The sequence below is a fragment of the Protopterus annectens genome, chromosome 5.part1 (assembly GCF_019279795.1).
Source record: "Protopterus annectens isolate FY-2018-M chromosome 5.part1, PAN1.0, whole genome shotgun sequence".
Classification (NCBI taxonomy): domain Eukaryota; kingdom Metazoa; phylum Chordata; order Ceratodontiformes; family Protopteridae; genus Protopterus; species Protopterus annectens.
The window spans coordinates 293,844,132-293,858,308 of record NC_056736.1 but is presented as its reverse complement, the minus strand read 5'-3'; the positions used below and the strand labels follow the sequence as shown (position 1 = coordinate 293,858,308).

At 40.8% G+C, this 14,177-nt stretch overlaps 1 protein-coding gene across 20 annotated transcripts in view; it reads left to right on the top strand.

The window, feature by feature from the left end:
* Positions 1–14,177, top strand: part of MBNL2 (muscleblind like splicing regulator 2) — a 1,807,613-nt gene that overhangs the window by 1,344,409 nt on the left and 449,027 nt on the right. The gene's annotated exons all lie outside the window — the stretch shown is intronic.

Sequence of the window (14,177 nt, the reverse complement as noted above, 5' to 3'; positions counted from 1 at the left end):
TGTTTTGGTTCAGGAAGAATAGAAGTATTTTTCTGGGTAGCTTTCAGAACTTTGTTAGCCAATGACTTTAATTTGGGATTGACCCCCCCCCCCCCCAAGCAACTGTTGTTTGTTTCACTTTAGAGTGTTTTCCCTTCCTTGATTATAAGTATCTTAATACTGCCATTTATCATTCAGTTAAATAACGCTTATTGAAATTTTTTACTCGTGTTTTCTGCTTACTTGTAGGTAGTTCAGAGCATTCTTTTTTAATAATTTTAGTTTATTTTGAAAAGTGATAGGAAGTGTGTATTGTAAGTATGCAGTAATCCTTTGCATCATCTAAGCCATTGTTTTGAAATTTTACCAGAATGTCTAACAAGATTCACAGGTTTGGGTTTTGCAAACACTAATACAACATGGAGTTTCATGAATCTGGCCAATAAAATTTGCCAAAATTTGAAAGTCTTATTGCATTTTCCCCTGTTTTCTGTAATGTTCTGCATTTAAACAATACTCTTTCTATTAATTTACTGACATTTTTAAAAAATATAACAAGGTGTTACCATAACATCTCTTCAGTCACTGTTGCAATTTCCAAAATTTCAACACAAGAAGATAAGACAGTCCAATCCAGTACATTTACTCTTGGTGTAAGTGGCGTACTCTGGTATAAGCATGCTTTATAGCTAGGCCTTATACTAGAGTAAGTCACATATACCGAGAGCAAGTCTTTTGGAATCTGTCCCTGAATTTAAGTGGTTAAACAACCAGAAGGTTGCAGGTTTGCTAGAATGGGTGCAGTTAGTTTATCAGCACTGTCATACAGTTCAGAGTAGAAATCTCTTAGACTAGAGAGTCTGGAATCGGTAGAAGCCGCTGTCCTGTAGTGCACAAGAAAAAATATTGGTGGTGATTTTCTTGATGGAATTAACTTCCATTGTATACAGAAAGTTGGTACCCTCTTGCTAAAGCTGGAGCTGTGTGGTTAGAAGTTTCATCATTTGTACTTTACAACTTTTTTAAATACTTTTTTTTTTGTTTAAACCAGTAGAATAAAATAATAGTAACTGTCTGTAGAAGGCCTAGAAGCTGCATTATTGAGCACTTAAAATGTTTGCATGCATAAATGTACAGAATGTTATATTTAATTTCTTGTGTGTACATGGGCTATGCACATTTGTACTACTACTATTACTGTAAGAAATTCATTTTGTTGTTTATTGTTGCTGCACAGAGCAATGAGCATTCTGAAGTGTACCCTGAAGTGTAATTTGCTGTTACCTAGGTAAATTAATCAAGTGTTGACAATTATTTATAATAAAATGCAAAAATTTAATTATATTAAACATAGTGGTATAATGTCCTACCAGTGTCAGTGTCTGTGTTCTTTGGACTTTTCCTAGTTAGGGGTCGCCACAGCGAAACTCCGGTCCGCTAATGATTGGCAGTAGAGTTTTAAGTGCTGGCTTGCCAGGCCTAGCGCACAACCTTCAATGAAGGAATGCCCATTCACGCATGTCAACACACAGAAGACGCTCTAACTGAGAATCGAACGGGCAACGTCTAACTGTGAGGCGACAATGCTACCGCAGCACCACCACCGCTAGTGTCAGTGTCTGTATCATGCAAAATTGTAATGATTAGTTCATTACTGAATACTCAATATAAGATGAGTCAGAAGAGATCAGGGGGTAAAGTTTAAGAAGTGAGAGAGGAAAGATGAATGAAAGTGAAAAAAATGTAGGTGGACATAAGAAAAATATATTAAAGAAGGTGAAAAGTGAGAAAATGGTATTTAAAAAAAAAAAAGAACTAAAGACATAAACTTGATGTAGACCTAGACATCAAGCATTGCTGAGCCTGGTGCATGGTTTTCTTCCTTGGCATGTCACCTTTGGCATATTTTCATGTGTATGTGGAATTCATGTTGCTAAACATGAAGCACCATAGCATGAAATTGTGTGTGAACTCATGCCTGGAACAAATGAGATGCACAGGATTTCCTCCTGCATGCATTCTCCTATTCATCTACATCCCTTTCACTGAAATTTCTTACAGAAGCAGGGCATATTATTGTCACCAGTTTTTGACTAAGAGGAGTATGGTTCCAGATCCTTTGAATGTTGGCCTGTGTGGAGATTTGTTTTCACTTTTTATTAATGTATCCTGTGTTGACTCGGTTAGGCTCACTAGACTAGTGGGTGAATGTGGTTTAAGTGTTGCTGTCTATGTTGTTGTTGCAAGATGGTCATTTCTACCAGAATGTGTTGCTATTGCAGTAGTTGCTTTCCATGTACTGGCAAAAACCATAAGGGAAAACGTGAAAATGTCAAAGACTGAGAGAAAGTCTTCCACTCAGTCAGCTGCAGTGCCAAGTGGAGAAGGTTGCTCATCTAGGCAAAGAGATGTCTTCTTTCATCTCAGTGTGCGAATTTCCAAGTTTGCCTTTTTCACAGACAAGATAAAATGTCTGCTACCTCTGCCTACTATGATCTAGTGGAAGGATGAACTGTAGAACAACCTGTTAAAATGGAGCATTCATCTCCATCTTGCATTAAAGGATCTTTCTACATTCTGGGACCAGACCTTCTGGGTCAACATATGGTTTCCTTTGACCTTTAAAGCAGCTGGTACAGTAGCCTTCTCCTGGATGCATTCACTACAACCCAGCAGATTTTCAAGTCCCAAGGCATCAGGTGTAAAGAACTGAGCATATATTCCGTATGGACTCAGTCTTTCTACATATGAGTCTTTATTTTCTCCTAAAGGTGGCTTCTGAGCTAAGCTAGCAAGTTCAGGTATTTCTACATTTTGAGTACTAAAGACAATTGTCAGTACATTATCTGAACCTGAGATGTTTCATGTTTGTTATGGTTCTACCTCTGTAACGGCCTGAACTGCAGTCAGATAATGTGGTTGTTTCATTTAGTCATATCTAAAAGAGTGTTGGAGTTACCAAACAGAGACTATCCAGATAAATTGCCATCTGCATTATCTTCTGACATAGAGTTGGTTCAACAGATAGCAAAGTCATCTTTGAATCCAGAGAGATTTGAATCCAGAGAGATTAGAAGACTGTGTATTTTTCCCAAGCTAGAAGCCTGGATAGATTTTCCAGTAATAACACTATAGTGCAGCATAACAGGAATTATTCTATCTCTGGGTACCATCCTTTGGTTAAGACATTAAACTGAAGCCTTATCTGCCTGAATAGGTGGTAACTTTATGGAACTTAACAGGTGAAACGTCCACTAGTCAGTAAGATTAATCTTTTCATCTTCCATTAAAATAGACCAAGTCAACAAAAATGAATAAATAAATGCATACATGCATATATAATGAACGTTTGACCAACATGGTAACAATGCATTCCATCATTAATGACTGCCTGTAAATAATTTTTCAGGAGTTTGCCCATATTAAGCACCTGTGCCATGGTCATCTCATTGTTTTATTCATCTTGTGCAGGATTAAAAAAATCAGTGTTCATATGCAAGCAAAAGTAAATGTAGCTTCTTCCAAGAAACACAAATTCTGTGGTTTTACCAAAAGTACAGCAAGTACCCTTAACTCAATTTCATACTGGTAGCAGATAGTCTCTTTTTATAGGTCTCTAATAGGTTAATAGGTATTTACTAGGCTAACAACCTCAAAGGCCTTTTTAAGCCTAGCCATGCATCCCAAATCTCTGACAAATTATGGTGGCCTTGATAAGTGTAAGCAAGGGGCTTGGGAGGTAAAACATTTACAAGCAGGGGCCTGGAGCCTTCTGCCAGAAACAATTTCTGTTTTTCTCCTCCCACGTTCTCCTTCACTGCAGTCGATTCTGTCTCCCAGACCTTTTCTCATAAAGGACAAACAAGACTCTCTTCTTGGGCACCTTTCAGTCCTTTTTTTGTATTACATTCACTAACTAATTAAACAAACATACCCTCTCTAACAACCAGGTATCTTTATGATTTTAAAGAAGGAAGAACAGCTTAACAGAAATATACCGTTTACAGTCAGCTCTGTATAACACTGCTTTAGCTATTATTTATTTGCAGTGAGGTCTTTGTATCACTGCTATAAACATTGCTTACATTACTTTTTCTATATTTAGGATCACTTGTATATTTAACCCCCACCTTGAAATCATTCATTTCATGCTATAGGATAGTTTTTGTTCTGAAACAGACCATCTTCTTTATAATAGGGCAAGCCAGACCTTTACCTCTGAATATCTGTAGCCTAATTAATGCAATTGAAATTCCTGTCTTGTCTAATCTTTGTACTAATTTCTCTAGAAAATGTACATGACTGTTGTCATCCTATTTAACAGTGTTCTTCCTACAATCCCTACAGCTCCCATTTGGGACTGACACTGTTGTGTTATTGTACTCTTATTTGTGACTCCTGCTGTAAGCCATTTCCTTACTATTTCATGTATAGCCTCTATTTAGTGCTGTGGCATTCTGTAGAGTTTTAAGCTAACATTTTCCCCTGGAATAGTCCTTCCATAGTTTTGAATCAGAATTGTTCAGCCAGGCAGTTAAATAAATGCACTCTCATTCCCTAACCGAAATTTACTTGATTCTTGTTCTGTTACTTAGCTAGGGTGTAATTTGTCTGGTCTGAAGACATAGCAGTCAGTTTTCTTTTGTACCATATTCAGATATGGTATGCGTGTTCTGGCCTCCTCCTACCATTCTGTCTAATTCAGTAGTTTATGTGATGTACTGTTTCTAGTATTTCATGCAGGTCTTACCATTTAGCCAAAAATGTGTCTTCTGCTTCAGGAATCAAAACTACAGCTGGCCTCCAGCTTTAAATTCTCTGGTCTTAAGCATTTCAGTTTTACCCCTTTTGTTGTGTATTAATTACTTAAAATACCTTTACACAATGAGATGGTCTTGTGTCCCTGAAACTGAGGTCTTCTCTGGTCCTTTGGAAAGATAGCCAGCAGTGCATTTGACTGAAACACTGATGTTTCCTACTTCATCTTTATTGTTTACAGGGGCACAAAACTAGCTAGTTTCTTTACTAGTACCTCCAATCTTTTCTTTCCTAGAGAGTGCTGTACATGCATTTTGTACTCTGATCTGTTGTCCTCTGACGTTTTGGTTTGTGTGCAGAGTTTCTGGATAATCTTTATTAGCATCACTGTTTGTTCTGTCTAAAGTGCCTTGCTTTGCTTCCAAAAGTCTCTTACTTATACTATCCACTATTGTCAGTTAATTTACTGCACTCTGTTATTCAGGAAAATAAACTATTGCCCATGAAATTCTTTTATCTTGCCCATTAGGAAATAATTTTTATTACACTGTCCGCAATATCAGTTTGGGGATTACTTACATGTTTCTTACTTCTCATAAACAGTTCTGGTTTTAATACAAGCATCATAATGTTTAACTTTGATACTTTCTTGTTTGACCCTACAAATGCTAGTCTACATTTCTGATGCATCCACACTGTCTAAAATTTCCATATCCTTCATGTGAGCCTGTTTACTCTGTGTATGTTGCTTTGTCATAGGTACATTGTGGATGTCTGTGACTTTTGAATTTCACTTCTTGTTACTCAGACTTTTTGGTTTGATCCATTATGTAAATCAGGGCTATTACTCAATTTGGATTCCTCAGTCTTCTTATCTTTCCACCTTGTTATTCTGATTCTGACTAGCTGTTGAGAGGGATGTGTTACATTGACTGCATAAGCCATCTTTTCTGTATTTTGGCCAAAGCAACTAAGTCTGTTTAGAATCTTACTATGCTTTTTTGCTGCAGACTTGTGTTCTTTGTGTACCAGGTCACTTTACAACTCAAAGTATGGTCATGAAATAAGAACATCATGTTCAGCTTATCCCCTACAACTTCAGCTACATTTTCCATTGCACTGTTGAAAGTGATGTCTTCCTACTTTGCCTTAGTAAAATTTAACCAACTTACCTGAAGGTCAGTCAACTCTGGAGTTCCCTCAGGGTCAAACTGTCATGGGATAAAAGGTACCGTTTCCTCACTTACCAGTATAAGCACTGTAGGCACTGGGGTCTCAGTGTCTAACTTTTGTCCTAGTAATGGCAGCTCACACTAATACTCTTTAGTGCCATTTCCTGTCTCCAAAACCTGATATATAAATAATATCTTTTGCTTGGAGTTCCCATAGTTTGGCTAAACTGGAATATCATTAGTAATCTATTCAAGGTTATTTTGTCCCATAATATACACCACCTTCTCTTTAGTTTTGCTTTTTCTGTGTTGCTGTCCCTTTATCTTATTGTGAATGGACATTAACCTTTCACTGACCTTTTCTTTTCCCTTGAAAAGGGAACCTTAAAACACATTTTGTCTTCATTTTTGCTTTTGCCCTTGCTTTTGCCTAGAGTCTTCTCTTAGTTGATGTTTGTGTTTTGTATTAACTACTAGGTTAAGAATTCTGACCAAGTACAATTCCCCCTCTTCAGCTGCTGTGCTGAAATCTTTATTGTTATATTTATCATTCTGAAACCCCACCTGCTACATTAAAATTCTTTCTGTCTGGAGCTTTCTGTTTTATCCTTTCCTTACTTTCTAACTTCACTCCCTTAAAGTGCACCACCTCAGTAAGTGATTCCTCCTCTTCAGTTTTGCTGATCACATCTTTCTATTCTGCATCGTTTTCAGGCTGTAATAACACTTCTCTTCTCTGCTTTGTAATATTTTCAGTTTGCACTAACATTTATTGTCTGCTTTACAAAGTTTACTGGCTGCAGTCTTAGCGTGCATGCACTTCTTTTTACTGGTTCTGCTGTATCAGACTGTTCTGTCATGACATGGTGAAATATTTTAATTTTAAGTTCCTTCATTTGTAGGTTCAGTTTGTGCAATGTGCTTGGTCATATGTGTATGCTGGCATATCTCTTTAAGGCAGTATGTTATTCCTCTTTGTATTCCTGCAGCAGGTTTTGTTGTACCTTGGTGTTTGTTCCTCAATGTTTTCTGAGTTAGAGACACATCTGTGGAGTGGCTCCAGAGGTCTCTCACTAAAAAAATGCAAATTGTAGGACACGTCTTATGCAGATTGACTAAAGGCCCTATCTCTTTACTCCATCTCATATTGTTTATTGAGATGGTGACTTATGTCTGACGTACAAGGCATTTTTTGATCCAGCCCTGATGAAAATGTTACATTTTCACAAGAAAAATTAAAGTAAGGCAGTGGATGTGTAATATATGCGAGCATAGTTAGCTGGAGTTTTGTAAAGTATTATATGTCATTTGTTTATCAGACTGATTTGTACAGGTGCTTGTGTTGAAAATGTATTTGTAAAGCTGCTTGTGTACCAACAGTTGGTCCTGCTTGACAGAAAAGAAATACACCTGTATGTCAGACTGTATTGTGACTGTTGAAACGAGTATATTGTAACAGAGGATACTGGAAGAGAAGAGGTTAATCTCAGTCCAGCTAACTTTGAAAAATAGTTTAAAATTAAATTACCTGTTTTAGACCATAAAGATTGTATCTTACAGTTCTCACTGCAACCAGGGGCAAAATGTCTGTGAAAACCAGAAATAGGAATCTTACTGTATTATCCTTGGGGATGAACTAATTGCTACATTGGAAGGGTGGAAGTTTTTGAAATGGTTTTATATTTTCCAGATGCTACAACACATCTTAGCAAAGGTCGATATGTGTATATTATGACACAAATGTGCTAGATTCTAGTTCATTTGCTAGTAAAGGGGGTAATGTGTGAACCAGAAGTCAAATGACCAGATGTGTGTGATGTCATTCTGTAAGCCAGCACTGAAATAATGCTTTAATACTAGATGAGACAGACATCTCAGGGCAGTCTGTTTTTGAAACCTGACAAAGAAGAAAGACCATTCACCCACTTCATCTTGCCTTGCTCTAGTAAGTGAACTAGGAAACAGTATTTTTTCAAATCAGTCAGGAAAATATAGCAAGATTAGTTAAGTATTGATTTTTTGTATCTGTGTGAACCTTTCCATCAGTACTATTTTTAGTATTTCCTGTGATTGAAACTCTGGTGTTTTTTGTAAACAGATACTTTGTATTTTCATGTTTTATTATTATTTATTATTAAATATATTTAAGTTTTTCATTGTGGCTGGTCATTTACAGAATATTTTAACATTTGAGAGTAGCTATATTTATTTGATGACAGTGTGGCTGCTCCTGAAAGTCTTGCTGCATTGGTCAAACACTGCCATTTGTATTAGTATTAATTTTAGAGTGGCTAGCTTTGGAGTGTTCTGGTGGCAGTATATACCTTATAGTCTAGGCAGAGAGGCCATAGCCAGTGAATCTGTGCCAGCCTTTCCCAGGGTGTGTGTGTGTGTGTGTGTGTGTGTGTGTGTGTGTGTGTGTGTGTGTGTGTGTGTGTGTGTGTGTGTAAAAATCTAATCTCAAAGAATCTGTGTGTCAGCTGCTTGGAGCAGGGGCGCACAGAGCACTGGTTTCACAGAGAGGGTGGTGGAGGACTTGGTTTGGAACACTCGGCATAGGAATCAACTCTATAGCTGTGGTCAATGTGGAGTCTTATTTGGGGCCTGGTTAGAGAGTGGGAAACCCAGCCCCAGTACAGGAGTGTGTTCCCTGTGTGCTATTAAGGGAAATTGTGCTTGGTGCAGAGAGCTGCATCTGGAAATTCTGTGTGTATCTATGTTTGTTCCAAGTGAACATCCCTTGCCGGTGTTGCTGGTGAGGATTGAGGCTCCTTGATTCCTGGCCCAGAGGAAGGATGTCACAGAAGGGTTAGGAATTCCATGGACTTGAGCCTTATTTTTGACTCTAACAGGACTTGCTGGAGAGACAGATTTGCATTCCAAAGACTACCTCGTCTAAGGAATAAACTTCCCATGTTCATAAAACTAAGCTTGTTCCTTACTCTGTTCAAAAAGAATTTGGATAAATGGATGAGGATTCATAAATTCGCTCCCGGGATACTGCCCACATTTATTATGGACATAGGCAGTTTGTAAAATGACTCAGGGCTCCAGCACCCACTATCCTGATAGTACCTCATCCATTATCTGGGGAATTCAGGTATTATGTTATTATATCCTGGGTATTATTGGCAAGGCTTGTAAAAGATCTTGTGTCATTAGCCTAGTTATCACCTATGAACTTATGAACCTATGTAGACTTATTCAGTTATTTCTTCCTCCCACACTGATAGTTTGTCAAAAGTACTATCTTCTTCCCATTGCCTCCACAAGTCTTTAAAGTGAGGACATAGTTTTCCTATTATCCTGTCATGAAATGTGTTAAATTGTGAACAGCAATAGTGGGATGAATTACTTTCCAAAGCACCATTTGCATTTTTATCTGAGTAATGGAAAACTGTAATCTCAAGGAATACATAATACTTCAGTTATTTTGTCAGAAAGGTTTTTCCTTTCATTCTACATGAGGCCCCTTTAGATGAGTGACAGTATATTCCTTCCAAATAGTTGATGTTAAGTAGGGCATTGCACTTACTTTGTTTTTGCAGCAAGACAGTAACATAGTATAGTTTCAGCCATGCTAGCAGGTAATTTATCAAAGTCCATTGACATAACATCACTAGTAGCATTCTCTTCAGGTGTTTCAGTTTTCACAGGTGTAGCATTGTTACTATAATTGCATAGTATTGAGCTATGCAACCTTTTTCCCACATTTAAAAGAGGGTATGTCTACAGTTGCTACTCTTTCTCTGTTACCGAGATTTAATACAGGTTTAATACAGGTATAGACTGCTCAGTTCTATTTGCAGCTTTGTGACATAGAAAAACCTCTTCTAGAACAACAAAACTTTCAAAGTTGTTATGGTCAGTTTGACCCACCTAGTTTCTTAAAGCATTAAGTACAGATCTTTTAAATTTGTCAGTTGGTATAACTTCTGCCATTTTAATTTTAGTATTTTGATTTTCTGGCTCTAACCAAAAGGTTATTATATGCTTGAAATCGGGTAGTTGTCATCTTACTGTTTTGTTATGAGAAAACGTCTGTCCTTGAAATCTTTGGGTTTGTGTCTCTGAGCTAGCATCATCTCTGGCAAGACATGTCTTTTCAGCTGGTTCCAGCACTCCTGGTGGGAATACCACTTGAAGATAGTAAATTACATCTCATGGTCTTCCTCCTGAGTAAGTTGTTTTAATGGAGACACTATCTCAGGGATAACCACTGACTTAGCTATTTCAATAATCCCTTCAGCTGTAGCTGCAGTGATCTGCAGTAACTGCTTTGTTGTGGTCACCTTGGCACACAAACCATACATACTCTCAAAAATCCCAGCATGCACTGCAAGATCATCTCTTTCTCTCTGCCTGTGTGTCTCTCCCTCTCTCTCTCTCTGTCTCTGTGCTTTTTTTTTGGGAGGGAGGTGTTATACTGCCATTGGGACTGATAGTTGTAGTCTCAGGATTTCAGGATTAATAAATATTGCCAAAATGTCTGCTGCATGTGGAAGATTTAAAGCAGCTGAAAACATCAGTCGTATAAAAAATGCAATTTCTTATATACAAACGAAATTAAATGTAGGATATTCCAAGCAAAACAAATTCTAATGCATTAATCAAAAGCACTTGCAGGTCCCTTTACCTCATTCTTATGCTTCTTGGGAACAGTCTGAGTTGGTAGGTTTCTCTAGATGCCTCTGTTAGGAAGAATTTCCAGTTTCTCTTTCTTTTCCTAACCACCTTTACTTGTTAAGTGCTGATCCTACCCCTACTCCTGTCCCCACCCCTAGGTATTACCTTAGAAAAAGCCCTTTCCCTAACAGTACTACTATATGCATAGAGTATGTCTGCAAGTTAGTGGCAATTTTTTTTCACTGATCATGAAAAGAAGAATGGTTTTGCTTTCCAATCAGTGTAGTCTGACCATCTTTTTCTTTCACATAAATGTAGTGTCAACAGTCCAACATCTTTGTGATGTGTATTAATGTTCTGAAGTTGTTGTCTTCATTTGCTCTTCAACCTCTGGGTACTCAGATCCGGCACGGATCTCACTCTGCCGCCTTTCCAGCATCTGATCCAAGCTCCTCCCCTACCCATAATGCCCCTGTCTCCCTCCTCCCTTCAGATCTCGTTTGCCACGCTAACATAAACATCGTGATCTGATGCTATGAGCTTCCTTTGGGTAAGTGACTGAATTTTTTGTTAGTTTCTGTCTTCTTTATACTTAAATTTATATGTCTTTTATATCCTTTCTACCTCTCCACCCTTGCTCTGTTCCTCCAGAAAAAAAAATTCTTCTTCTTCTTCTATCTTCTGTCTGGAGCGTGTGTGTGTGTGTGCGTGTGTGAGTGAGTGTTGTTGTGGTTGGGCCTGTTTGTTGCAACTTTGTTGGAGAACCCCAAACCAGTCTTTAGAAAGTGCACACAGTGTGGCCATAAGCTCTGCCCAGCAGATGGCCACACTCTGTGCATGGTATGCTTAGGGTTTTCCTATCTTGAGTCCTCCTGTTCCATCTGCGCGGGCTTCAACCCCCGCACATTGAGGGACAGGAGGAACAAGCTAATTTTAAAAGGCCTTCTCACCCCTCCTACCACTGGGGCCCAGGCCTCCTCAACCCAGACTACTTATTCTGCTTCTTCTATCTCCACCCCGGCCTCTGGGACTCAACCTCCTGCCAAGAGGCCCAGGTACAAGCAAAAACAGAGAGACAGGCTGAGGAAGCAATCCCCTGATCACTCTGCCTCCGCTGGTCCACTGGGTAAGGTCCCCTCAACCCCATAACTGGAGTCTCCCTGGCTCCATTCCCCTTACTTCACCCCAGAGCCGGAGGAGCTTTGGATCTGTTCACTGGCCCCAGCTTCACCTCACCGATGCTCCAAACCAGTATTGGTGGCCTCTTCGTCCTGATCCACCCACAGTCTTTCCGAAGCAGATGTGGACAGGATGATGCAGAAATTTATCTGCACTCAGATACAGATGGAGTCTTGCCTGCCACCTCTCCCTCTGGAGCAGGGGGCATGCAGTCCATGTTCCTACCAATTACTCCTTCTCCGATCCAACCCCTGGTTACAGAGCCTTTGGATCTGAGGACTCTCAGTGTCGAGGGGTTGGCCCAGACAGTACCTTCTACCTCGACACTGGCCATTAACTTGAGTAGGTCAAATCCAACGACCTCTTATCCGTCTAGTTCTTGGAGCCATAGCCTCGGTGCTGGATCTGAGGGGATGGTGCCAGCTCTGAGCCTGTTGGAGCAGAGCCTTCCGATCAGAGTATCAGCGCCTAGAGGTTCTGCTCGGACTCCCCCTTTGATCCAGATGGTGGCAGACCCATCTGTACTTCCTTCTCAGACAGTTTGCTCTCCTTCGATGTGGCGGAGAGGGTTCTCTCAATACCATCGAGAAGCTTGACTATTTCATCTTTGGAATCTGCTGTGGTTCCCCTCTGTTTTTGGTATGAATTTCACCATCCTGCTACCTCAGGAACAGCCTGCTGCCTCTCTGCCCCAGGGAGCTCCTATGTGGGAGCAGCCAGATGTTTTTGAGTCCTCCCCAAAAACTCCCCCTGAGGAGGTACATCAGAAACATATGTGCATAAGGAGGCACATTGACTCCCCACCAGAGTCCCTTATGGAGGACACCGATTTGGAGGAAGGGGAAGGTTCCTCCTGGTCACCCCCCAAGGATGTCTCCTTTGGAGACATTATGGAGATCCTTCGACAGTGAGAGGGGTGGTCTGCCCAGAAACCCAACTCGGACAAATTGGTGTTCCTGGAGGCTTTGGTGCAGGACCCTCTACATCCTGGATGTCCCCTCCTGCAGATCCACTGGTGGATCTAATTACATCTCGGGCATAGAGGAACTGGACATGGTGGAACCAATTCCCAAACACCTCGACAAGATATTGAGTGCTTCCTCAGGTAGGACCCACTAGACCAAGGGATCCCCTGTAGATGCCGTGGTAGTGGCAGTGGCCACTAAGACGGAGCTCACGCAGGAGAGCTCCATGGTCCATCCGCCAGACAGAGAGTCTAGGACGATGATCACTTTGGGAAGTGGGTGTACACTTCAGCCACATTTTCGGTACATGCGCTGAATTATATGGCACATGTAATTAGACTCCAGCGAGACCTTTTCAATAAGATCACTGGGTGTACCCCAGGGTCCATTACGGCAGAAGACCAGAAGGCCACCCTCACGAAAATTCTAACACCTCTATGCGGCTTCTCTCTCATGCCACTGAGGGTGCTGCAAGAGCTGCTGAGACACGTTCTGACTCTGTACATTCTTGGAATCCTTTAAGGCGTCCTTTACTACTGCCCTGTATGACGGTTACACCCTCTTTGGAAAGTCGGTACGTGACACACTTGTCCAGAATGAGAAGGACTTGAAGACTCTGTCTGCTGTTGGGATCCTCTCTTCCACCCCCCAACTAACCTTTTTGAGGAATCAGCAGGGGGCAAAGAAAATGTTTCAAAAGTCTCAGAGCTACTCCCAGGACGCTTAGGACTCTCCTTACCCTAGAAGCAGAGGGGGATTCGGTAGACACCACCCCCAAGGCAGAAGGGGGTCTGAGGAATCAGGGGTCAGTAGATCCTTTCTTGGACAGACCTGTGCAGCAGCCCTGAAGGGTTGCCTGGCTGTTCAGCTCTGGAGGCAGTCGGGGGGCACCTCTCACTACACCCGACAGCCTAGGAGTCTGTCACGGATTTTCGTTGGGTGTTGCAGATCATATCCAGAGGCTATTCTATCCCTTTCAATCAATCACCTCTTCTGCCCAAACACCTCCTGGATGTTCCACCCATGCAAAGGGAGGAAGCAGCACTGGAAATTGCAAACCTATTGAAAAGCGAGTCATCCAACCCATCCCCCCAGACCAGGCCAGATTATTTTTGGTGCCAAAGAAGATGGGGGACTTAAGACCCATTCTGGATTTCTCCATTCTAAATCTGTCATTTGCCAAGATAAAATTCCGGATAGTCACTCTTTAATCTATCCTGCCCTGTCTGCAGGAGGGCGATTGGATGTGCTCATTTCACCTTCAGAATGCGTACTACCACATCAAAATGGACAGGCGTTCTCAAAGGTTTCTGTGCTTCCAGCTGTGGGCCAGTCATTACCAGTTCAGAGCTGTCCCCTTTGGTCTCACCACAGACCCCCAGGGTATTTACCAAAGTGATGGCAGTGGTAGCGGCTCACCTGAGACTACAGGGATCCTAGGTCTTCCCCTACCTGGACAACTGGCTCCTTGCTGCCCCTTCCAGGCATAAACTATGCC